Source organism: Mustela erminea, chromosome 3, assembly GCF_009829155.1.
Source record: "Mustela erminea isolate mMusErm1 chromosome 3, mMusErm1.Pri, whole genome shotgun sequence".
Classification (NCBI taxonomy): Eukaryota; Metazoa; Chordata; class Mammalia; order Carnivora; family Mustelidae; genus Mustela; species Mustela erminea.
The window spans coordinates 80,257,793-80,285,417 of NC_045616.1; the positions used below are offsets into that span (position 1 = coordinate 80,257,793).

A 27,625-nucleotide genomic window follows, 5' to 3' on the forward strand; every position below is an offset into this window, starting at 1 on the left:
CATTCCACATTTGGGAAATGTCCTTTAAAATTAATTAGCTTGCAGGAAAGTGAGATCTGTCACACTAAAGACATTTTGCTTTAAATCAATATATACCAGTACAGTGAAATTTTATCTTTTATAGGTTTTTTTCTACATTTAAAAAATACGTCATTGTGAGAAACCAACAAAAAGGGTATACAGAAATATATAAAAAGAAAAGAAAAAAATTAAAAAGGAAATCACCCATGAGCCTACCATCAAGAAATAATTACTATTAGCATTTTGGAAAATTTCCTTCTAGATTTTTTTTTACATGTGAATATAAACACACTCAGACATACAATTTTATTAATGGGAGCATACTCTAAGCATTGTTTTGTAGTTCTTTCACTTTATATAAGTGACTGTCTTTCCATGTCGATGAAATAGGTCTCTACTAAATTTTTAATCTCTATGTGCATTTTTTCCGGATGATTCAAGATTTTTTTCCCCATTAGGGGTCTTTATACTTTGTTTTAAATAGTTGTCATGATACAGGTAGATCCTGCTTGATTTACAGCAGCTGTGAGTCAAGCATTATTTTCAGGAAATCTGAGCTCTGTTACCCTGACCTGGCACTGCATCTTACAATAGGTATTAAATTAACCTTGGTTATCTCTTCTCTGCTCATAATGAGTGAGTTTTAAGCCCAAGTTAATGAAATCTTTGTCTAACTCACTAGAATGTCATCAGATGCTAGCACAAGCTCACAAACAAGCAAAACAAAGCAAAGATAAATTTCTTTAAGATTTTTGTCCTTCTTCCTCAGTATGGTAGTGATGACCTACAGTCTTAACCTCTGTGTCCAAGTCAAATGTTCTAAGAAAACATATTTATTTATCTTATTTATTTTTATTTTATTTCTTTTTTTAGAGAGAGAATAAGCGAGAGTGAAGGGGCAAAGGGAAAAGGAGAGAATCCCAAGCAGATTTCACACTGAGTGAGCAGCCCAAGGTGGGGCTCTGTCCCACAAACCTTTCCCAGCTCACACACCTTAGTAATCTCTCTCAAAAAAAATAATAAAATGAAAGGCCAGTCATCTGACTCTTCCCCTTTTAAAATATGAATGGTTGGAATCTCCTTATACTTTAAGTTTGGGCTTTAAATAGAACTCTTGGGAAAGATTTCCTTAAGTATATCTCCACTATTATCCTCTGCACCCTGTGGGTTTCCTTCATAGCATTTATCAAAGTTGTAATTGTAGAGCTATTTATTTGCTTACTTGATTTTCCTCACCCTTCAGTAGATTGTAAACTCTATGAGGGCAGAAAATGAAACCATTAATGACAAATCTAATGGCACAATGTATGTGCTTGATAAATATTGACTGACCAACTAGATGGATGGATGGTCTCCCAAAGGACCTCTGCCTAAGACTGTGGGATAGCTTTTCACTGGTAGTTTTTTGAACTGTGATTATTCATCCTTTTATTTTGGCTGTAAAAACAAAGTGGATTGTATTTATACCTATGACATTCTCAGGATTCTAAGGTTTGTTTTTTTTTTCCCCCTAAGATTTTAATAAAGGGAATTCAAATTCTTAAAGGCAGTAAATCACACTTTAAAAATCCATAATTAACACTTGTTCAGGGGCGCCTGGGTGGCTCAGTGGGTTAAGCCGCTGCCTTCGGCCCAGGTCACGATCTGAGGGTCCTGGGATCGAGTCCCGCATCTCGCTCTCTGCTCAGCAGGGAGCCTGCTTCCTCCTCTCTCTCTCTCTCTCTCTGCCTGCCTCTCTGCCTACTTGTGATCTCTCTCTGTCAAGTAAATAAATAAAATCTTTAAAAACAACAACAACAACAAAAAAACTTGTTCACTATGTGCTATGACATAAATAAGAAAAAGCGGGGAACATTTCTGTGGCTCCTTTTATTCCCTTCCAAAACTAAATTGCAAGTCAGAAATAATGACACTACCAGTAAGGAAATACCTTTGGATTCACTGAATTTATTAAAATAAATTAGTAATTTAATTATTACTAGCATCAAATTAAATGATCCACACTCACAGTTATTTTGCTTTCTGGAAATCCACTCCAGTAAATTCACTAATCATAAATAAATTATTCCTTCAAATCTGTATCCAGAAATTAAGACTAAACAGAAATGGTAGTAATAATTTAACTCAAAAGATAAATTAGGGCGGCATCTTGCTTTCATGGAAGTTCTGAAACTTAGTGAGGTAGAAGTCTTTGTTCCCTTTCTTTGTTTGAATCTAAATCAAGATGATTTACTGCAGTGCTTGAAATTCTGGAATCTAACTGCAGCAAAAATATACATAGAAAACCAAGTCTGACTAAGTTTAGTTGACACTGTTTGGTCAGAATACAATTCGCCTGTTATTTTCAAGAACGAAATTTGCTGAGATCACTGGGACTCTAAAAAAGCCTTGTGAACATGTGCTCAAGAAAAAAGGGTGATATTTTCCTCATGGCTTCTGTTCCAAACTGGAAATATTCCCCTGGAAAATGCTACCAGTATAACGACCATGAAAATGAAAACCAAGCAAATGTTTCTTACCCACATTCCTTATCTGGTCCTTTCTTTTACAGCATTTAATGGAGAAAGGTACCTTCCAAAAATAAGCTGAGTTCATGGTTCATGCTCTGTGATCATTATGTCCCATGAACTATTAACATATTAAATTATAATATTTATATTATTAAACTATAAATATATTATGTCCCATAAAGTATTCTTAGGTCAGATATATCTACTTTAAATGTATTTTTCAGCGCAAAAGCCTTTTTTTTTTTTTTTTAATGCAAGGATGCTCATGAAAACAACTAGTCAGAATACTTTAAATAAGTACCATTCTGTAAAATCCACGTTAAGGTGCCATTCTAATGACAAGCCATTAGAAGAATAGCAAGACAATTGATAATTTTTTTATACAACAGTACCCAGCCTGTAGGTGGTACAAAAAAATCAACACTCTGAATTCTCATGAGAATTCTCAAAATTCTGCTAATTGGCACTGATAAAACGGAGAGAAGGATCTAGGTATTTTGAAGATATTATAGACCCCAAAATTGCTCTGTTACGAATTTCCTAGCTAATATAGTTTAAGAAGATGTCTCTGGAATTACTGGGGTTTCTGCATTATCTGCTCTGCTCTGGTTACCTAGACCCAGAGGAAAGAATTACTCCCACTCCACTGGTTTAGTGTCTGTCTCCTACATCTGTTAAGGAGGAATATAAGTGGCAACTAGTTAACCATAAAATGAATTTTATATTTTAGAAAATACATGATTTTGATTTCTTAAGGAAAATATTTGTGTTATGATTTACTTTTATTTTTAAAACACTTCATTGAACAAAAGCATCTACAAAGTGTAGAATTTATCATGTTTTGAGCCAGATGCCTAAAGCATCAGCAATCATTAAAAATAAACCCTTCATTTTAAAAAATGAAGGAACAAGGAAGCCCTTACCCTCGTCAGTTTTACACAGAGAGAACATATTAGCCACCTTGCTCTCTTCTTAGGTACATTGTGCCCATTTGGGGACCCACAGGGTGCAGTGCTGACCTCTTAAACAAGAGAAAGGAAAATAGCTTAATATCAGGGAAATTGATTCTTCCACCATTGTGTGACCATTAGGTTTTTATCCCTATAAATTTAAAGGAACCCAGTCTCTGCATGCATGCTTAAACATGCCTGATTCATACCGATGCTTTTGTTTAGACAAGTTTGACTGCACATACTATCTAATCTCTTTTAACTGTAATATGTGATTTTACACTTTTCTTCTTTCACTTTATTTACAGTTTTTGAAATCAGACCTAAATGGCTCTGCCAAGGCGCCTAGAAGGTAATAAAGAGACAGGATTCGTATTGCTAGTCAGTCACTGGTCATTTGCTTACTGAACTTTAACATTTGTATAGTTAGAAAACATTAACTGTCTAAATTTATATTATAATCCTCTTGCTTTGAAACATTGATCTTTGACTGTGTAGTTAACTGAAATCTAAACAGAATTGATCTGTTCTTAGTTCATAAGGTGCCATCACTTAACCACATTCTTGATGTCCTTAAATGCTGTTTGACTAACAAAAGGATTTTTATGACAGAGGGGAATAGATGAAATAGTGAAAAAGCATTTTGCTCAGGAGATTATCATTTTGCAAAGAAGCCCTCTCTCTTGAGTTAATCTGAAAACATTTTCAGACTTGATGCTGACTCGTCTCTATTCTTTAGAATTGGGGATATCCATCATTTTAAAAATTTTCTTTATAATTCAAGTAAAACAGTTTATTCTAACAATGAGTGAGATAACCCTGGCCTCTTAATAATAAGAATATCTGATGTGCTCTGAGTATAACAAGTATGAAAAGGAGAAAACAGAACAACTTACTTTTTAAAAGTCATCCAGCAAAAGAGAAAAAGAGCTGTATTGAGTTCCTGTAGGTACCCACCATCCTGCCATCCCCCTTTTCATAGTCATCAGTGCTATGGCCTGTGGGTGTATCTGTTAGATCCATTAGAATATTTCTATCCATGTCCATTTTTGCAATCCTCACAACAGGCATTGTTCTTCCCACTTTGCAAGAGGAAAATGAAGCTTGGATAGTTTAAATTTCTTAGCCGAAGTCATTCAGTTAGTGAGTTTAAAGTTGAGATTGAAGTAAGATCCATACATCTTACAACACAGTAGTTCAAAACTGGAGCCTGTGGACTGGCCCCAGCATGGAAGTGTTTGTAAACATGCATAAAGTGCTTGTAAACAACAATCTACGGTTCCAGCACAGTATTTTAGTATTTTTAAAAACACACTTTTATCCCTAGACTATATAATTTTAACATTTAAAAAAAGGAACACCTGAGTATCTGCCTCCTCTTAGAAAATGAGAAAATCTGAGGGCACATGGGTGGCTCAGTCAGCTAAGTGGATGACTTTTGTTTTTGGCTTAGGTCATGATCTCGGTGTCCTAGGATTGAGCCCCGTATGGGGCTCCATGCTTGGTGGGGAGTCTGCTTGAGGATTTCTCTCCCTCTTCCTCTGACTCTCTCTCTCAAATAAATAAATCTTAAAAAAAAAAAAAATCTGGCATCACAAGGCCCATATCACGTCATGACAAACACATCTGGACTTGGGTAATGGGTATTCTTCTGGGTGGGTCTTCTGCTCTACAGCGTGTGCTTCATTGATGCCCAAGCCTCTTTCCCCCTCATTTGATTCACTGTGACTCTTTGGCACTTGAGACAGTTGGGTTCTTAATTCCTGGCCAGCCCATTTTCATTTCACTACACCATGTTATTTCCCAATAAAACATGTATTTTGTTCTTCAGGGAAACATCAGATTTCATTAGTATAGAAGCTGAAAATGAACGTAAAAAATGACCCAGCAGATAAGCATTTGATAAAAATGAACTCTGTGAACTTTAATGCTATTGATCTGGTTTTGGGGCAGTCACAATGACAAATGATAATTTGCAACTTTAAGTGTTTCCTTTTATGCCCCATCAATTATTCATCTTTTTTATAATTAGTAAGTTAAGGCATTTTTTTCATGGTAAGTGTTTAAAACTTTATTTTACACGTTACAAAGAACTTTTGATACTTCATACTCTCTCAAACATCTAAGTAGAGAAGATGTTATATATTATGTTACATTCTTTGATATTACATTATTTATGATCATCCATAGAGTAAAGTGTCTATCTGTGCTTAGTATCACCTAATGACTAGTGGAAGAGTATGGAACTCAAATCCAGATTTCTTTACTTCAGAAATTTTTTTTCTGTTAAGATCTGCCCCTAAACAACCAAATGATACACCAGTCACATGAATCAGGGCCAAAGAATTTGGGCATGATCCAACCTGGCTTTTAAGCCCTAACTCAGGTGCTAAGGTAACTTAAGGTTTAACCTTAAGTTTTTTGGGTCTTCCTCCCATGTTCTTCTTTTCACATATAATCCAAGTGTATGTGTCTGTATCTGGAAACAAATAAATCAAGAGCTTTGGGCAGATGTATGAAAAAATAGTTCCCGTGTGTGCTTCATCATCATCATCATCATCATCATCATCATCATCACTAACACCATAAGAGCCTAACTGAAGTTCCTCAAGAGTGAGAGCACTCATAGACTCCGATAATTAGCCCTTGTCCCTGTCCGAAAGGAACTTAACGTTTTCACAAGGAAAAAGGGTCAAATTTAATAGAATGTTCACACATACTAACACAGAGAATGTATAACTATCCCCACCGTTGCCAGCAGAAGTCTTCTCTGTTTTTGTGACGTGACCACTATAGCGTCTAGCTAATAAGCCTGAACTATGGATGCGCATGCTGATGAGGATGGTTTTGAATCAGTATTTAATCCTACCTTTCTCCTCCTAAGGTATATCATTCATTTGATGAGCCAAATGTAATAATGCTCCCATTAACAAATAAAGATTGCTGAGGCGTATTGATCTACTTTTTACACTGAATTTTGGTTTAAAAATGTCTAAAAAAGATTACTTCCCAAAACATTTGACATTAATGTCGGTGGTTACTGTGTTGGTTTTTATTTTATTACTTTGCCTAGATGCCAAGCATTGCACTAAAGTCATTGCATACCCTGCACCAACATGCTTTGAAGAAAGTAATAGTATTCCTGTTTTATACAAAATGAAACTAAGGTTTATTGAGGTAAAGCAGTGTAAAACTTTATCAAGATTATCTAACTAGTGACTGACGGAAGCTGACTCTGATCTCAATTATGTCTGACTCCCATCCCAAATCGCTCTTAACTGATATGCTAATTAGTTCCCTTTTGTAATGAAAATTTGATTTTGCTCCTGAGAATTAAAGTAAGGTAAGAGAAAGGCAATATATTCTGAATGTTATTGTTTTTATTAAATATTAATCAAAACCCAGTTCTTGCTAAGTAAAGGATAGCAACACTGAAAAAATGTATATTCAAGAACAAAGTCCATATAACCAGTTCACTTAGTGAAGAAAGAAAACAAGGGAGGGATGGAATGAATCCCAGTCCTATTATTAACCATGTAGAGATTTTGTGTTTAAGTAACTATTTGATGTTACATGAAGTAACATGCATGAGTTATTTGTATTTGTACAATATAATCTGGGATTCTCTTTTTTAAAAAAAGCAAAATTTTAAATAGGCATTAAATGTATTTTAATAAAAGAAAATTACCTAGTTTTCCTTCCTACTTTTTTCAAGTGATAAAGGAACAAGAAAACATTTTGTGCTGTGTTTTCCACAGTTCTGTAAACTATGAACATTTTCATTTTCTCTAAAGAGATTCAGAGAGCAGTTTTACAGGAATTTATCTCTGGAAAAAAAAAATCCCCAAGTGCAAAATAGACTGAGCGGCACAAATCCCAGAACTTAATGCTACAAACAATACAGTTTCTGTGCCTTTATAGTTCATGGTGCTAAAATTCATGCAACTTAAGACTTTTTTGTTTCAATTTTTGTTTATAGTGAATAGCAGGAATTTTGACAAGAATTGGTTTGGGTGACAAAACACAAACCTTGATTTATCTGTCTCTGTATAGATCCAATATATATGATAAAGTAACTGTGACCTATCCCAACTGTGGAATACAATGAGGCCTTTCAAACAGTATGCCGTAGAAAAAGGTTTAGTAACAGAGGATTATATGTAAGATAACGTCTTTTTAAGTTAAAACCTCAAAAATCAAAACATGGAATTTGATCCCAATCTTATGAAAAGAGAAAAATATGCAAACACACATATATGCTTTTTAAAAGATTAAAATAGTGTAAATCAAATATTAATAAGAATTCTGCGTGGTGACTTTATGAAAAATGTCTTCACTGGGTTTTTTATGTTTTCCAAATGTACTAAAGTGTGTTTTAGTTATTTAATTAGCAAAATGTGAATATTTTTTAATGACAGATTTTGTCATCAAAATCAGTAAATTATCCATAAACCCATATTCAACTATCTGAAGTGACTCTTCAGGGCTTCTGGAAGGTGGAAGGTTTGCTCTCTGCATCAGAGGTTCTGCACACTGCCACAGTGTTCTGGTGAGCTGCAGAGAGAAGGGAATGGCTAAGAGAACAGGATACAGGCTCTCTACACAAGATAACCATTGGGTGTCCTCCTCCTAAAGTTTTGAGAGCAAGATCCTGTCGCAAAATAGTCTGAGAACCCAATGATATAATTGAAAAAGTTGATATTCTATGTGCCAAATATTTAACTTCTTTAAAAGCTAAATTTTTCCGTTTGCACTTGGATATTCATCATATTGTCATAGTCTTCAGTGTTTTAGTTCACAGTAGTTTAAATAGACTCAGTGTTAATAGGATAGAACTCGAAGCTTAACTCCACATGATTCAGTCATGATTCATTTTAAAGAAAATTTTTTTTAAGATTTTATTTATTTATTTGAAAGAGATCACAAGAAGGCAGAGAGGCAGGCAGAGGGAGAGGAAGGGAAGCAGGTTCGCTGCTGAGCAGAGAGCTCAATGCAGGACTTGAGCCCAGGACCCTGGGATCATGACCTGAGCCGAAGGCAGAGCCTTTAACCCACTGAGCCACCCAGGTGCCTGCATGATTCATTTTTATTGGAAATCTTAAACAAGGATTATTACAGCATTCTTTTTTTTTTTAAAGATTTATTTATTTATTTTAGGGAAAGAGAGAGTGAGTGAGAGTGTGAGCTGGGTGACGGGCAGAGGGAGAAAGAGAATCCTCAAACAGACTACCCCTTGAGTGTGAAGCCCAATGCTGGGCTCCATCCCAGGACCCTGACATCATGACCTGAGATGAAATCAAGAGTGGGATGCTCAACCAACTGAGCCACCTAGATACTGCTACATTGTGTATTTTATTTTATTAATTAATTGATTTAATTTTATTTATTTGAGAGACAGAATGAGAGCGAGAGAGAACATGAGAAGGGGGAGAAACAGATTCCCCACTGAGCAGGGAGCCCGATGTGGAACTCTGTCCTGGGTCTCCAGGATCATGACCTGAGCCAAAGGTAGTCGCTTAACCAACTGAGCCACCCAGGCACCCTTAGATTGTGTATTTTAATATTATGCGACCAAACCTATCTCAGGGATGAATCTTAAGGTAACTCATATATCTTGTTTCTTATGTGATTAACTAAATGAAGGTTACCTGTTTTTCTTCATGACATCCCTTGGTAAACCTGTTCAATTAAAAACTGGGAATATATTTGAATATTTTGAATTAAAATGGAACTTTAATATTTTCTTCAAACTGAATGCAAGTTAGTGTTCTTTAGATTTGTGGTCTGGCTTTTAATACAAAGAAATATTTAAGTTTAAAAATAATTTTGAGGGGCGCCTGGGTGGCTAAGTCTGTTAACATTCTGCCTTTGGCTTAGGTCATGGTTCTGTGGTCCTGGGATGGAGCCCCACATAGGGCTTCCTGCTCAGCGGGTAGCCTCCTTCTCTCTCTGCTTCTGCTCACCCTGCTTCTGTTCTCTCTCTCTCCTCTCTCTTTCTCTCCCTCTCTGTCAAATAAAAAAAATAAAATAAAAATAATTTTGACACCTACAATGTAGTCTTTCAGGTGTATGTGTGGAGGAGTAGAGAGTGGGAAATCTACAAAGATGAGTAAGACTCATTCTTAAAAGTACAGTAAAGCAGTAAGCACTTAGACACTAAAATCGTGCCAAGAGACACAGCGACTTTATCAGAACATAAGAATGTTTGCAAATTGGGTATCAAACTTGTGAACATCTAACCAAGAAAACTTGGTTAAGAACATCAATCAAGGAGCACAAATGAAGAAATACAGTAAATTCACAAAGATTGGGTTTATGAACCTGGAAGTTTGAGAGGGGCATTGTACTCTGCCTTTTCCTTGAAGTTAAAAAAGAATGTTACGGCCACAGGGAGAATCAGGCCACTACTGGCCTTTATCAGAGAATAATGCAGAATATGGATTTTCAAAATGAGGCAAAACAAAACCACATAAACCAAGCACTTTGCAGCACATATTTTCTTACTGGACTCTGAGTTCCAGCATACCCGAAGCTTTTTCACTTGGGATATATTAGGAAAGAGACTATCAGACAAGTATGGAATGACCATTAAATCCTGAGGAGAAAATTATGAATGGCTTTCTAAAGTTTTTTTTTTTCTTCTGTTTGAACCCTTAGTGGCAGTCAATCTAATGAGGCCATATGCACAGTAAGTAATGGAAAACATGTTAGATACATTGATTCCAGTTATGGTCAAGGGACTCTTTTCATTATTATTTTTTTCTGTATTTAATGCATAAAAAGCATCCCAGAAAATGAGAAAAAATATAAATCCAGAGGGGAAAGGTCATTGAGTATTTGATGAGAGTATTGATTCTGATTCGCCTGCCTTCACTTTGGTGTTTTCCCTTTTTTGAGCTATGATTATTACTTGGACCTCTGTATTAAATCTGTAAATTCTTTCCCTCTCTGGGAGTAGTCAGATGCCACCGAGGCAGAAACCTATAAAACCCTGGCAAATCTCTTAAACTCCTATTTCCCTTTAAGCAAAAGGAAAGTCTTGGGCTAGATTACATGACTATTCTAACCAGAAACCCAGAAACCAGAAATTATGAGTCTGTGACTGCTCATCCTGTTTTCTTTGTCAGTCCTGTGTCATAATAAATGCTTCCCAAGGTAATATAGCAATACTGGCTTTTGATCATTTTCCTCTTTCACTGTGTACAAGTATGTATGTTTGTGTGTGTGTGTGTGTGTGTGTGAGAGAGAGAGAGAGAGAGAGAGAGAGAGAAAGAGAGAGAGAGAGAGACGTTGACATTTAATTCAGCAAACAACTCATTAAATCCAAGCCACGCAGCTTAAAAGACAAATAATTTGGTATGCTGCCGGACTAATTAGTCCAGTGCATAAAGGTGCTGTGTTTACTTTTTCTTGATTTGAGCCCAGATACTGCATCCAGTAATTGCCAGTGTTCAAGCACAAGGTGAATGATTGATTGACAGAGATGTTATTGAGAGGATTTCTAGCTTATTTAAAGGGTTATATTGGATTATATTTAAGGTCTCTTTCCACTCAACATTATGAATGTGTGGTAAATAGACCCCTCAGGCAGGAGCATTCTCTGGCACATAAAATATTTGCTGTGGCATATTCAGAAAGTCACTTCCTAGATTTTTCTTTTTAGGGGCCATGTTGGAAGCCAGCTTGCATTTGTGCGATTTTATTTTATTTTATTAATTTATTTAATTTATTTAGTGGGCAGCAAAGCAAGGTTTACTGAGTGAAGGCAAAGTGATAATACAAAGCTCCTGAGGAGGGAGGGGACCCAAGAGGGTTCCCCAACTTTTGTGTGATATTTTGATCAAGATATAAATATAACCATACTTGAAAGAAAAAAATCAATGAAAGGATACAGGATTATATTTTTTATTCTCTTCCATTTTTCAGGACATGTTTTGCTGTTGTAAAAAAATAAAAAATAAAGAATCCTTTGACTTGACAAGGATTCTTTTCCCACAGTTTTGTATGGGAATATTAGGTATTTTTTTAGGATGAACCATTGTGCCGTTGTGAAAGCACAAACCTGAGATTCAGAAATCCTGAGTCTAATCTCTGTTTAGCTAACACTCTGGGTGATATGAATAGGTATCCTGTATTAGTAATTTTTGTTTTTCCAGTTGTAAAAAGAGAGAGAAAAGATATCACTTCCTTTTTTTCCCCTGTTGCTCCCCTTCAAAGGAGAAAAAAAAAGTACAGAATAGGTTTTTCTTAATTCCTTTGCCATCCAGTGTATAAGTGTATGTGCACTCTGAAGGAATCTTCTTCTGAATTTGGAAGTTGTTCTATTTGCTTTGTTATTTATCTCTAGTAGTAATTCTAATTATTTATGGACCCGACTTACTTCCCCCGTTAACCTACAGTCTCCTTGAGGGATGGTAGGGGTAGAGAGAAAGAAAAGAAGGGGGGAAACTAAGGATTAAATCAGAATTTGGGGAGGGGTGAGAGAATTGCAGATGACACAAAAACACATCTTAATTAAACTTTAAGTTTGTAATTTCTGACTACAAAATGTAAAATTGCCTTCACTGGTTGGAATATAGTGAAGGTCTGGTGAAAGAACATTGCAGAGGGCATGTGTTATCAACGTTTTAAACATTACAGATTAAACAGTTTTTTTAATGACTTGGAAAGATATCTAGAGTACCTTTGGTAAAAATGTAGACCTAACAGCACTGTGTCTGTCAAAAATGTGTTCATATATGCATGGAGAGAAAAGTCCTGCAGGAAATATGATATAAAAAGTGTTAAGTGGTAGAAATAGAGGTGAGTGGGGTTGGGTGGCTCAGTGGGGTAAGCCTCTGCTTTCGGCTCGGGTCATGATCTCAAGGTCCTGGGATCATGCCCTGCATGGGCTCTCTGCTTGGCGGGGAGCCTGCTTCCTCTTTCTCTCTGCCTGTTGCGCTGCCTACTTGTGATCTTTCTCTGTCAAATAAATTAAAAAAAAAAAAAAAAACTTAAAAAAGAAATAGAGGTGAATTTAATTTTTAATTTTAATTTTCTGTTGTCTTTTAAGTTTTTCCCAATGAACATTTATTACTTGATTAATAAGAAAGGAAACAAACCAAAAAAACTTTTTGAAGTTGCCTTTACCTCAACATTTTTGGAAGGTTCCTGATGGATATTAGGTAGGTGAAAGGCAAAGCTCATATTCTTTCATATTAGGGCAAATGATTTCATTGTTACTTTTTTAAAAATGTGAATTAAAATAATTATCAACTGGGGCACCTAGTGGCTCAGTTGGTTAAGCATCCGACTCTTGGTTTCTGCTAAAGTCATTATCTCAGGATTGTGAGATTGAGCTCTAAGTAGGGCTGTGGTGTGCTTAACTCTGAGTCTGCTTGAGATTCTCTGCCTCTCCCTTTATCTCTGCCAGTCCCCACCACCCCTGCTTTTGTGTGTGTGCATATGGGCACACACATTCTAAGATAAATAAATAAATTCTTAAAAAAAGTAACTGTAACAAATGCAGAGAATGAAAACCCTAGAATTAGGCAAGCCAGATGAAGACCAGCAGCAGTGTTCTGTCAATATTAAAGTGTAGTGATACTGAAGCCCCAAGATCATGTTAAGCAAAGCAAAGTAATTATATCATCACCAACAATTTTAAAAATAGAGCTTTCTTGATGTCCTTTGTATTAATAGTTATGCAGATTAATATTGGGGTCATTTCTTTTTTTGAAAATATGACCAATTAGTTTATATTCATAGATCGTTTTCTTAGTTCAAATGAATTCTGATAAACCATTATTGTCATCTATTAGTATTTATTCAGTATGTACTCAGACTGTAATTCTTCTTAGTCATTCTGCTTGTTTTTTAAATGTATCCACTATGAGCATTGCTCTTTCCATAAATTATAGATCAGTTGCATAGTTTCATTTGTCATTTTTGCTTAATTTTATTCAGCTTCTCTACCATTTATTTGTGTCTTTGCTTCTGCATCCCCCATCCCTCTCACCCCCTTTCAATGTCTTTTTGCCTCACTTTGCTTCTCTGTTATTTATCCCAGACACCCGATATGTAAAATAATTAGGCGCATTTTTGACTGGCACAGTAGTCTGGTGCACTTAGATCTCCCCTTGTCTAAATTCCTATCATACTTGCAATCACTACCACACTGTTTAGCACATAATTGTTGTCCTTGTTCAAATGTTCTCATTTTGTCTCCGCATCTAAATTGAAAGGTTGAAAAATTTACAGTCCTCCTCCTGTCAGGAATGGAGGGAAAACTCTGTTTTATGAATGAATCCTATATGGCATATACCATGGCATGCTGGGTGTTTTGCATGTTTTATCATTAATGCCTCATAACTACTCTGTTAAGTGGGTATCAGTATCCTCCTATGTCATGGGATGAGAGTGAACCTGAAAGAGGTTTACTTTGCTGAGGACACACAGCTGGTTACAGCTGTCTGCCTCTGCATCTCTAAACATTTTGCATTCCACCATATTGTCTGACTAACAAGAAGTCACTTTATGTGATAGGTCATTTATAATTTTATTTAATTTTCTACTTTTCCATACTCTTGCTTTATTTGTCATAAATGAGGTAAAATGTAATGATGAAAACATTAAATATAGTCAGCTTTCTGTTATTTGCTTTTAAATGGCCTTCCCGCTTCCTGCCTTCCCATTGAGGGAATTTTTCTTTCCCTCTTCTGTGATATTTTTTCCACTCTCCAAAACTAGATTCAGCCTCAAAGTGCCCAGTTCATTAACTACTCCGCTAGCCCAGGAACCATGTTAAAGACATGGATACATGGACAAGTTCTTTCTATTCCCTGCATGTAAGAATGTACCTTCTCTCTATTTCATTTAGAGGTTCCTTTCTGCCTCCAAATTAAAATAGTCTCCAGTTGTGGAGGCACCAGACTCCAGAGACAAAAGGCAGTGAAGAGAAAGCAGTGATTACAAACTTAATTCCCTGCAGTGCCTCTCAGATATTCAGAAGCCTGTGGTAACCTGACCCCAGCGGGAGACAGCAGAACAGAGTATTTATGGAGAGAAAGCCGAAGGTGAAAAGGCTCCCCTTCAACTGTGTTAGCTTAGCCGGAAGCTAGACGACGAGACAGCCTCAGAGCCCATCCCAAATTAACCAGCACATTCCCACACCTCTTCTGCCCTGCTGTGTTCCTCTTTGTCAGAGAGATAAACTGGGTTTCCTCATCCCATTAATGCAATGTGAAGAACTGAAAGGGAGTAATTTAAAACAAGCAGCAAAGATACTAAAGAAAGCTGTCCGAATGCATCAATCTGGCTATTCTGTCTTTTTGTCTTCACAAAGTTCTTCTTCACTTCCCAGAATTCAGGTGGAATTGCAGGAACAAACAAATGGCTGCCAGTAATAGTCTGAGGTCACTTGCCTCTTGTCACAGTTAAGTCACGACAGAGCTAAGATTTAGTTCAGGGCTAGAGATTTTTACACACATATATTCTTCTTTAAAATGGTTCTGTTTTCATCCCGATGCTCTGCTGGCAAGAGTTCCCAGGAGAACACATTTCCAGAAGGCAACTTGGCAGTTAATATCAAAAGCCTTAAATGACATATCCTTTGACCTAGCAATTATGCTATTAAAATCACTTTATCATTTGCCATCAGTATGAGTTACACTACCAAAAAATTGGAAACAATTTGGTATGGACTGGTTTGTGTTGGTCTCATATCCATATGCTGAAGCTCTAACCTGGAATGTGGCATACAATGTGATGTATTTGGAGCTAATGCCATTAAGGAGGTAATTTGGGCTAAAGCCATTAGAGTGGGACCCTAATCCTATGTGAGTGGTGTCTTTTAAGAAGAAGAAGGGACAAAGAGGAAAGGCCATGTGAAGACACTCTCAGAAGGCAAGGATTCTGGCATCAAATTGCCTTGGTTTTAGTCTTAGCTCCCTGAATTAGCTGTGTGGCTCTGGGTAAGTTACTTAACCTCTCTGTGCTTCAGAGTCTTTTGACTTCAACGTCGCCTTTAATCACTGCCTCATTTATATTCTGACCTTGCCAGCAACACCTGTTGAGAAAGATGTTTCTCAATGCTGCCTGCACCTACTCATTACACACCTTCTCCTTAACCAGCTGTAGAATGGATTCCAATCCCATCACTCTCCTGGGCAGATGCTTAACCATCTGAGCCACCCAGGCGCCTGCAAGAATTAAACAATTTAAATAATTGTTGTCAGTAATGGAAAGACTTAGTAACTGCTAAAATGCAAATGACAGTTAATTTTAGGAAAAGCAAAAAAAGGACGACACTGGGGCACCTGGGTGGCTCAGTGGGTTAAAGCCTCTGCCTTCGGCTTAGGTCATGATTCCAGGGACCTGGGATCAAGTCCCACACTGGGCTCCCTGCTCAGCGAGCCTGCTTCTCCCTCTCCCTCCGCTGTTCCCCCTGCTTGTGCGCTCTCAGTCTGTCAAATAAATAAATAAAATATTTTTTAAAAAATTATTTAATTGTTGCACTGCCATGTACTTTTCTTTCTTTCTTTTTGTTTAAGATTTTATTTATTTATTTATTTGACAGACAGAGATCACAAGTAGGCAGAGAGGCAGGCAGAGATAGCGGGGAATGCAGGCTCCCTGCCGAGCAGAGAGTCCAATGTCGGGCTCAATCCCAGGACCCTGGGATCATGACCCGAGCTGAAGGCAGAGGCTTTAACCCACTGAGCTACCCAGGCGCCCCTGCCATGTACTTTTCTATAACTGTTTCGATATGGCTGTAGATTTGAGAAATAGTGGACATTATTTTGATTACCACAGTATTTCTGTGTTCTCATAATTGGTCTAGTAGCATTTTAATTGGACGAATCAAACTTCAGGGACTCATCTGCTGAATCTTTAGTAAACTGTTCGTTCCTCCTTCTGACTATTTTACCTAAAATAAAGTCTGTGATGAATAACATTAAAAAAAATTCTTTTTTAAGAGAGAGAGCTCATGAGTAAGGAGAGAGGGAGAGGGGTAGAGAGAATCTTAAGTAGGCTCCACACTCAGCACAGACCCTGAGTTCATAACTTGAGCTGAAATCGAGATTCGATGTTTAACTGCCTGAGCCATCCAGGGTGGCCCCGAATAACATTTAAGTAGATAAATTAGTCCTTAAATACAAGTAACACATGATACAGCTTATGTATGTATATACAGATATGTATATGTAAACTTTTATATTAATTTATATATATAAATCAAATATATATATGTCAAAATCATATCTATTTATCAAAAATCATCAGAATGCTTTTCAAAATGGTATGGATGGATACTAAGCAACATCAATGATGATGCATTATCATCCCAGGATTTTTAAAAATTGCTACCAGCAAAAACTAATGAGGCTCTTGCCCTCACCCCTTACCCTGGTACGGGCAGAGATTAGAACATTGTAACCACTTAGCTTTAGAATCACTGCATACTTTATCTTCTGAGCTATTCAGAAAGGCTCTGTTCATGAAAAGTTCTCATGGTTATGAAACAAAAAAACTTGTCCAACATGATATGTTGTATTTATATTTCTTTTTGTTTGAGGATTTGAAAAAGCTTTACAAACAAGACCTAATAAATCTCTTTAAGGCAGTTGCTTGTGGGAACTCTTCGCCCCTGAATGGAGGCTGGGGGCAGGTAAAGGGAGATCAGAGATGGAGAGGCGACAAGGAGGGTGGATAGGCACCCGCTGTCATCTGAAGTCACCAAAGCAGCCCAGGGCTGCACACATTTGTCCTGCAGTGGAACTTGTCAACATAAACAATTAGTGCTCTACCCTTCCCATGTGATGGCTGCTATGTCCAGATTTTGCCATCTGTTAACACAGGTGAGGAACAGTGAACAAAACACCACAAAGGCACAGGGTAGGGAAGCAGAAGAAGGAAGACCAAGGAAGAGGAATAATGACAGTGCTTCGTGTGTTCAGCAAACTGTGCTAGACACTGTCACATTTATAGTATGTACCTAGTAAATACTCTCATACCCAATTTTAGCTATGTTCAATGAACATGAGGAAGAAACTAGCAGAATTTGACATAAATGCTCTAATTTATTTATTTTTATTAAGAAAGCTGGTTTTTGTAAAGAAAAAAAAAAGAGAGTTCCTGTGAATTACAACTGCTAATCATAAAAGAAGCTAATTTATTTATCAGGACTTGAAGGCATGAAGGAAACAGGGGCACAGCGCTGGGTCAAGGTCAGCCTATATACTGTGTACAGTGATTACACCCAGGTAAGACCCATTCCATTCACAGAAAATATTACTACCAAAAATGAAGAACCTAAGGGATAAGGGACAGAAGTAGCCACTGGGATAAAGAATACCAATTTTCCACAAATCTCTTCTCTAGTGGAGTGGACTATTCAGAGTAGGGAAACTCCTCATAAATGAAGTCATTGCCTTAGTTCCTGATTTTGATAGCAGAGCAGAGGCTGTGATGTGGCATTAGGGAGACATCTTACTCTATCTATCCACAAGATTGAACTTTTCTTAGACATTTATAAAAAACTGAAGAAGACCTTTGAAAAACTATAGTTTTCACAAGACAAGAAAACTACTGAAATCAACCAAGTCAGGTATAGTATCCCAGGGGCTCTGTTGTCAGATGGGCCTGGGTATGAATCCAGCCCTTGCCACTTAACCTGGGCCTAGTTCTGTAATCTAGTTATGTACTCTCTGGACACAGTTTCTTTTTTTATGACATGAGTAATAATATCTATAATATCTACCTCCCAAGACAACTGTCATAATGAAAGGAGATAAGGCGTGTGAACATTTAGCAAAGTGTCTACCAAGTAGTAAGAACTCAACATACATTAGTTTTTGCTGGTAGCAATTTTTAAAAATCCTGGGATGATAATGCATCATCATTGATGTTGCTTAGTATCCATCCATTTTTCTTAATAAAAATAAATAAATTAGAGCATTTATGTCAAATTCTGCTAGTTTCTTCCTCATGTTCATTGAACATAGCTAAAATTGGGTATGAGAGTATTTACTAGGTACATACTATAAATGTGACAGTGTCTAGCACAGTTTGCTGAACACACGAAGCACTGTCATTATTCCTCTTCCTTGGTCTTCCTTCTTCTGCTTCCCTACCCTGTGCCTTTGTGGTGTTTTGTTCACTGTTCCTCACCTGTGTTAACAGATGGCAAAATCTGGACATAGCAGCCATCACATGGGAAGGGTAGAGCACTAATTGTTTATGTTGACAAGTTCCACTGCAGGACAAATGTGTGCAGCCCTGGGCTGCTTTGGTGACTTCAGATGACAGCGGGTGCCTATCCACCCTCCTTGTCGCCTCTCCATCTCTGATCTCCCTTTACCTGCCCCCAGCCTCCATTCAGGGGCGAAGAGTTCCCACAAGCAACTGCCTTAAAGAGATTTATTAGGTCTTGTTTGTAAAGCTTTTTCAAATCCTCAAACAAAAAGAAATATAAATACAACATATCATGTTGGACAAGTTTTTTTGTTTCATAACCATGAGAACTTTTCATGAACAGAGCCTTTCTGAATAGCTCAGAAGATAAAGTATGCAGTGATTCTAAAGCTAAGTGGTTACAATGTTCTAATCTCTGCCCGTACCAGGGTAAGGGGTGAGGGCAAGAGCCTCCTTGTTTTTTTTTCGACCTTTACTGACAAATGATTTCTCCTGTAAAGACAACACAAATGCAAATTGTCTTCGATAGAATTCTTATATAATATGCTTTAAAAAATAATTCTTTCAAAGCATTGTACTTCCATTTAATACCCTGTTGTTGAAACAATAATAATCACAGTGACTGTTCCTTTTTAAAAAACATTTAAATATTCGTAATGGACCCTTCCCTTTGCAGTGATACATTCAGATGAATATCCGTTTATGATACTTTCATACAGAGGTTTGTAGGTAACCTGTGTTCTTTTTTGTTAAAGTAGTATAAAGTATATATGCATATGTAGATTCATTAAATGAGCTAAATCTCTCTGTAGGTTTCCATCGGGAATTGGTTCAATACACTGATACAGGGTATCAGATTTGCCAGCTCAGATCTGCTGGCTCAGACCCACCAGCATTAAATGCTTGTACATGGACTAGTTACAAAAAGAAAGCTACTCGGGCTTGGTTAATTTCAAACAATTAACAAAAACAGATTACAGAGGCACTGGGAAGACTCATGTTATTGTCAGGTTAAACCTTACTGGGAACATCCATGTATGAGTATAATTGTTGGTATTCCTAGTGTGTCTTAATGTCCTCTTTTTCCTCTCATTGTCACACTTTGCCTGGGTGCAGATGATCTCCCCCTTTTTATGGCTCCTAAATCTATATTTTCAAGAAAAGTTTTTATATATCCCAATTATTTCTTTGACTTGTCAGCTTGAAAGTCCATGGACCTGCCCCTTATGTTCCAAATTCCACATCAACACCTAACCAGTTATTCAAGCCAGAATCCCTAGTTTTCCCCATGGTACCTCCCTTTCATCCCTCCATCAGCCATTCTGAAATCATGTTTATTCTCCCTCTGCAACATCTTTATACACCCTTGTCTTTTTCTTTATCATCACTGCCAGTACCTGAGTTTAGACTATCATCTTCTTTTATCTGGACTATTTCAGTAACCTTTTAATAGTTTTTCTAGCATTTGGCTTCTCCAAAGCTACTTCAGAGCTCCTGGGTTTATCTAATGAGCTCATTCTTGGTCACATTATTGTGGTTCTTTCATGCATCCAGGGTCCTTGCTTGCCTATCTAGTAAAGCTCCAACTCTGTAGTCTTAAAGTCTAGATCAAGTTTGTAAGCCTTACATTGAAATTTTCCCAGCTCCTCCTTACCTGCACCTCCTACCCCAATACACGTGAATGCAAACTATTTTCTGCTTATAATGGACTAATTGCTGATCCTCGGACAATTTTATTTTTTGTCTACATGCTGCTTATTCGGCCTGGTGATAGAGTATAATGTCTAAAAGCCCAGGCTTTCAAGTCATATGGACATGAAATAGTCTACAAGTTTTGTCAACAACTAGCTGTGAGGCCCTGGCTACATTATTTTACCTTTCTGGGCCTCAGTTTCTTAACCTGAAAAATGGGAATATAAAACCAGCTTAATTTATTGGATAGTTGTGAAGAATGAGGTGTAAGTGCTCAGTACAACACCTAACTCATGGTAATCTTTGACAGCTCTTGCTTGTATTACCCAGAATGCACCTGGGTAACTGCCAGTCAATCTTAAAGCTAGAGCTAAGTTGTAACCTTTTCTATGTAGCTTCCCTTGACCTAGACTTCTCCCAACTCCACCCCCATGAAGACATTATTAATTATCCTTTTATTTAAGTTTCCAGTGCATTTTGTAATCCTTCTATTATACATATGTCTTAATCTATTATTATTTATGAGTCTGTTTCCGGAACCCACTGGAACATGAGTACTTGTTCGCAGGGGCAATGGCTTGTTCATTTTGTATCCTGGGACCTACCACAGATCCTGGCATATAATTGGTATTCAGTAATTGTTCACCAAACTGAGTTTGTTAGATATTTTAAATATCTTATTTCCCTCCTTGTTACACTATTGTAGAGGTGGTTGTGCTAAAGTTGAAATGATAAGCCCATGATGGCATTTTTTAATCTCCTACTTTATCAACATGATATCCAGTGTCCAAAAACCAGACTTAGTAACAAGAAAAAAAAGGAAGCATTTGGTATCTCTAGTTCTAAGATTGCAGGGCTTGTTGGCACAGTGAGGTCAGCATTGTTGCATCAGCGCATCAGGAGGACTGCATGAATTCATTAGCCACTTGCACAATATGATTTGGGCTTTCACTCTAGTCATCAGGCAGATGTTCAAACACCAGAGAATGGCTACAGTGTTCCAGACACAAAAAGCAAGTGCCTAGTGCAACTCTTAGCTATTATAAGAAGCATCTTCAACAAAAAATACATTTGGCTGAGCACACAGGGACAGTGTGTTAACACCAGACTCACCAATAAATATTTACCAAGGAGTATATGAGCTTTTTCTGCACCAGAGAGTGCATAAAGGAAAGTGTAAGGGGTGCCTGCTAGGACCGGATTTTTTAAAGCTTGATCTAGGACATTGTCTTTTATTTTTTTCCTTTAACTGAGAGATTTTACATTTATAAAATAAACTGGGTTTCCAGCTTCTCTTAGAAGACCAGACCTGGCAATATTGGGTGTCTGCTTTTTCAAAGAGCAAGTCTTGATGGACGCTAATAAGCAGTTGGATGGATGGCATAAGGAAGGATGTCATTGTACTAGTTCCCATTATTCAATATAAGGTTTCTCTCACCCATTTTTACCCCCTAACTCAACTCTGTAGTGTGGGCATTCATATTTGTGAACCCTTACTCTAAGTCTCAGTTTCTAATTCTGTAGAATTGGTGTATCAGCAACTAGCTTGTGGGATTTTTTTTTTTTTTTAAGATTTAATTTATTTATTAGAGAGAGAACACGAGCAGTGGGGAGAGGCAGAGGGAGAAGGAGAAGCAGGGAATGTGACATGGGTCTTGATCCCAGAACACTGAGGTCATGACCTGAGCCCAAGTCAGTTGCTTAACTGACTGAGCCACCCAGGGGTCCCTAGTTTGAGGGATTTTTATAAAGATTACATAATGTAATTTTTGTGAAGTACTTCATCAAGTTCCTGATGTTATAGAAAGTTTTCCGTAGATGGCTGCTGATTATTTTTTCAGTATACTTTGAAAACTTGTATTTATTGAGCTGCTGCTATGTGGCAGCTACCAGGATAGGCATGGAGACACAATGGTGAAGAATACAGGCATGGCCCTGCATGCAGAATGTTTATAGTTTAGCATCCAAGGAAATGTCAGTTGTCATTTTCCTGGGTGTGTGACTTTTTTGTTTGTGTTATGGAACAGGGAAGGAGAAGAAGTCATTCGGTTATTTTGAGAATCACTGCACTGGACTGAAGTCCTTATAAAAAGGCACTTTCCTTTTTGAACTGAACATTCCCCATTAGCTCTTTATTCTCACCTGCCCCACAAAGCTACTCCCCATCCAGAATTCCCTAACGCAGCACATGACCGTGTGGATTAGGATTAAACACCATGTTTAATCCTTTAGCAAATTCTTTCAGCTCTTCTTGCAAAGCCTGCCCTAGATCTATTTACCTGCTCACCTCTGTACTGCTCCCAAGCAGTCTGGTCCAAGCCATCATCATCTCTCCAGTGGATGATGTGCAGACTCTAAACAGCTCCCTTCTGCTTCCACTAGACCACACTTTTTCTGTAAAGGCCTGGATAGTAAATTGATTTTAGGTGCTGTGGGTTATCCAGTCTCTGTCACAACCACTGGGTTCTGAGCTTGTACACAAAAGCAGGGATAGGCAATACTTAAGCTCCTGGGCCTGGCTCTGCCCCAGACAAACTTGATTCACCAAAACAGGCTGGAGGCTCCATTTAGCCTATGGGTAATTGTCTGTGGTTAGATTCATTTAACTTAAATCCCTGCTTTGTTTTCTCAGTAAGAATACTTCCTCAACTCTCTTGATCAAGTTCTGCCTGGCTCTTTTGATCTAGTGCCCCTTTTTACTCCAGTCAAGCCATCCTTTCCTTTGATTTTCAGACACACAAAGCTGATTCCTTCCCCAGAGCCTTGGTACCAGTTGTCCTGGATTTTCCTCACCCCATCTTAGTGTGACTGCAATTCAGACTCACTCCACATGACAACTTAAAGTCGGTCACTACTATTTTTTATGATCTTTTAAGCACTTTCATCATTGCAAAAATACCTTTTTTATTAATTTGGTTAATTTTAATTGGTAGTCTGTATTTACATACTGGTTTGTAAGCTGCTGCAGACTGGGGTTGTGTGTATCCCCAGAGCCTTGTCCAGTACTGGACACAGAAGAGGTTTCAAAAGATACTTTTTGGAAGAATGAATGAATGAATGAATGACTGCTCTCGAACGGTGTTAAGCCCCAGTACCTCTTTAAGCCTGGAATCCTAGCAGGTCGGCAGAGCCTCATTTGTCTGTGCAGGCCCTGGCTTTATTCTGCTGTCCTTGACCAACAATTACCAAGGGTGGCTAGCCTAAAAACAGAAATGTAAAATTTCTTCCAACCAGAAAGAATTTAAATTTCAGAAGGACAAAGGGTAAATCCATGTAACAAAGAGCCTGTATCAGCTAAGTTTGTGCTGATTTCTGCTGTGTGACTGGTCTTTGTTTCCCTGTGGAACTTTGCCTGTGCTTAATGTCTGGAGGGAGGTACTTAGGGAAGAGATTCTTAATAAAGAGATACTTTATAAAACAAGTGTTATGTGTGGGGGTGTTAATTTTTTTTTCTTTTTGTCTGAAGTGTGAAAGCTAGAAGATCCAAACGACAGCTCCCAAGTGGACTCCTTGACTCGAAAGAGACACAAAAGTCCTTTATTCAGTAAGCCATCCTGGCTCTTCATCGGAAAAATATAATCAATATTTTCATAGGAGGACAGGAAATTGTTTAATACAAATATTAGTATATGAGTCTGCTTGTGCTATCATAATGGAATACTTTCAGACTTGGTGGCTTCATCTCCCAATTCTGGAGGCCTGAGATGGGGGTACAAGCAAATTGGTCTCTGGCGGGACATTTCTTCCCAATTTATAAATGGCTGCCTCTCACTTTGTCCCACATGATTTTTTCTCCTGTTATGTGGAAAAAGACCTCTGGTGTCTTCCTCTCCATGTAAGGACACTGGTCCTATCAAACTAAGGTCCCATCCTTATGACTTCATTTAACCTTCATTACTGCTTCAAAGGCCCTGTCTCCAAATACAGTCATATTGGGGGTTAGGACTTTAACATATGAATTTTGGGAAAACACAGTTTAGTCCATAACAATCAGGAATCTTTAAAACTGTAATTTTATGTAGTACAGACTTCCTTGTTGCTTAAAGGAATATATCTATACAAACATATTTGTATTTGCTGGCAATGTGAATGATACCTTCTTTGGGAAATCTGTGCTTACTCTTTTTTCTTACTGGCTCTAATACTTTTCACCCAGTCTCAGTCTTGCAACTCTTAGTAAATTAGAGATCAGAGTTTACAAATAAATGAGTACTGCGGTGAAATTCACTCTCTCAGTGAGACTGGAGAACAAAGGGAAACCCTCACTGTGGGGCCTTCATGACACATCTTAACAACACAAAGGTACCCTCTGGAGACTGTGTCCCTTGGGTTAAGAATGAAGCTGTTTACCACAAAATGGCCTGCTTTCCTGCCATTTCTCACATGCTTGACCCTTTCAGGGCACCTTTTCCTAGAGAGTTATTTATTTTCTCTTCTCACACCTTCACTCAAGTTTATTTCATAATATGAAATTTGTGATCCTCCTCCAGGAAGAATTTTATATCTGAACAAGGGTAGTTGCTTGGATGGTCAAGGAGCTATTCTTTAATTATTTGACTTTAAAAACATAGTTTTTCCTTCTCTCGCCAACTTTGCTGAGTGCTTACCGTGCATGGGTCACCGTGCTAAGTAACTTTCATGAATATTTTCATTTAGTAATATCAAAAACCCTAAAAAGGAGGTATTATTCTTCTATTCAAAGATAAGGAAATAATGTTTAGAATGGATAAGTAAAACAAGCAAAAATGTTAATAAGCTTGGGTCTTGATTCCAGCTCAATCCAATTTCAAGGCAATGTGAAAGTTGTCTCTCATTCATTAGTAATTCTTAGCGAAACTGGATTTGAGCCCTTTGTCATAATAATTTAAAGTGTCAGCATATATGCAAAATATTTTCTATGCAAGATTTGATTCTTTATGATCCAAGTTCCAACATGAAGTTCACTTCAGTCCAAGATTTCTTAGGCTTCCACTATTTGGAAGACACTGTTCTCCAGGCAATGTGAATGGGACAGGGTCCAGCTTTTCAGGTGATTGACAAGTTGGTAGTGGTGTCGGACATGAGCACAGCTAATCAAGTGCCCAGTGACAGAGAAATACTTTCCACTAAGGGAATGGGAAGAAAAGAGAAGTAAGGGAATAATTATAGCTAAAAGTAAGGCAGAGTATCATCTCAGTAAGAGTCTAAGTTTGAGTCCTAGCTCTGTCACTTTATAAGCTGTGTGACCAAACAAATTTCTCTAAAGCAGTTTCCTCCTCTATAAAGTGAGGGTAACGATGGTCTCCAGTGAAGTCAGCTATGAAAGTTAATGAGCTAATGCACAAAGCATTGAGTACTGTGCCTGACACATACTCCATAGTGAGTATTCAGTTAATGTCAGCAGACATGTTGTTATTGTTTAACCTCCAGTCAGGAAAACTACTAGATTGAAACCAAAGACAGCTAGTCTGCCTGCATTACAGAAAAGATTGAAGTTTACCATTGACAGATTTGTGTGTACGTTCTGATCTGTCACCTGTTAGCTATGTTACTTTGGGCATACTTTCAACATTAGTGAGCCTCAATTTCTTTATCTCTGAAATGGGAATAATGACAACATCTACCTTGTAGCATATTGTGAGGTATAGTAATAGCAGGCCCCAATATTTATATTGTAATTACAGTGTGCTAGGAATTGTTCCAAGGGCTTTATCATTTCACATTCTCTATAATAATGTTTTTAGTATTAGCTCTATTATAACTATCTCCTTTTTACACATGGCAACACTGTATACACAGAAAGTAAAGAAATTCCCAAGTTGGTCAGCGAACAATCTATAAAGCCAAGATTTGAACCCTGGCATTCTGCACTCTTTCACAATGTTCTACTTTTCTCATTTTTTGCTTAAGTCTATGAAACGTTTAGTAGAGTGCCTAGCATGATGAAAACATTCAGTAAATGTTCCCAGGTTTTGTTATAAATGATAATGTACGGGAGAATGGCTCCTCCCAGGAGGTAGCATATATTAGATACACTTTGAAGAATATATGTCAGCAAGTAAACAGTTAAGCAAACCCAGGCTTTGTGGAGATTTTTGCATTTAGACATTCTAGACTGAGTAAATAGCTCATACAAAGATACAAAGGCAGGACATATATGGAGAATAGCGAGAGCTGCATTTGGTTGGAACAAAGGATGAGGGAGGAGTCTGGGACAATAAGCCTGAAAAAGATCATCTCGAGTTGAACTTTGGAGTGGTTTAAATAAAACCAAGAGATCTGATAAGGGAGAGTCACTTATGATTGTGAGGAGAAAGAGACAAGGTCAGTAATAACTTCCATGGCTCGATGAAGATGGGTTGCAGGAAGCAGAGGCTGGACGAGAGGAGACAAGGGGAAGTCTACTGAATTAGTTCACGTTACATATGATAGGGTAGACCAAGTGGCCATGAGACCACATCAGAAAAAAGCTCAGCCTCTGTTTATTTACATTTTTGGTAATGACTAGTTTTTATTGCTAACATCCTCATGTTTTCAGGCCAGTTGTGTTCATTGTTGCAGTTTTTGTGTTTCAACTTGTTTAATATACCCGATTAACGGAACCTGTTGGTAGCTAGATAGAGGTGATATTTGAAATGGTTTCTCTGACAGCGGTGTTTATATAGGTCATGATTTTCAGTCTTTATCCCCAGCTGAGAAATAGGGAGAAATAGGGAGCAGTTCATTTTCCTCACTTGGTTACACAGCCTTCTCTGTTTGCACCACGGCACCCCTAAAATTGATAAGGACCTTGTTTTTTATAAGAACTCGTAATGACTCTCCTGGGTACAGATATGCCAGCTCTATGGTACATGGGCAAGTAAAAGGACATCTGTACATTCATGGAGTCTTTTTCACGTCCTCGGAATTCGAATGCTGCCTCATTGTTAATGGACATTGAACACATAAGACAGCTTTTTCTGCATGGAGGGTTAGCATGGGAAAAGCTATTATGAGAAAAACTCAATCTTCTGCCTTAAAGCACTAATTTATGGGCCCTGGCCCATTCAGTGACTGCATTTTTTTATTAGCAGGATAATTGGCTTATAAATGTTTAAAGACATGGAATTCATGAAACAGGCTCTGCTGAATCAAACCAACTGACTACTGAGTTACCCATTATAAGGTCAAATACGCGAACAGCAGTAATGCTTCCAATGTATGTAAGAATTCTGAGTAATAATCATTTTTACAAAAACAAAAAGTGTATATCTTTATACCAGTGAATGAATGAATAAAGATGCGTGTACAAAAATAGAT

At 37.6% G+C, this 27,625-nt stretch overlaps 1 protein-coding gene across 7 annotated transcripts in view; it reads left to right on the plus strand.

Moving 5' to 3' along the window:
- JAKMIP2 (janus kinase and microtubule interacting protein 2) overlaps positions 1 to 27,625 on the plus strand; it is a 166,254-nt gene that overhangs the window by 5,253 nt on the left and 133,376 nt on the right. The window contains exon 1 of one of the 7 annotated variants that reach the window (XM_032336249.1): positions 3,816 to 3,833. The exons of the other annotated variants lie outside the window; for them this stretch is intronic. The gene's annotated coding sequence lies outside the window, so the exon portion shown is untranslated. Of the gene's footprint in view, positions 1 to 3,815; positions 3,834 to 27,625 lie in introns of those variants that run through there. 7 annotated transcript variants of the gene reach the window in all.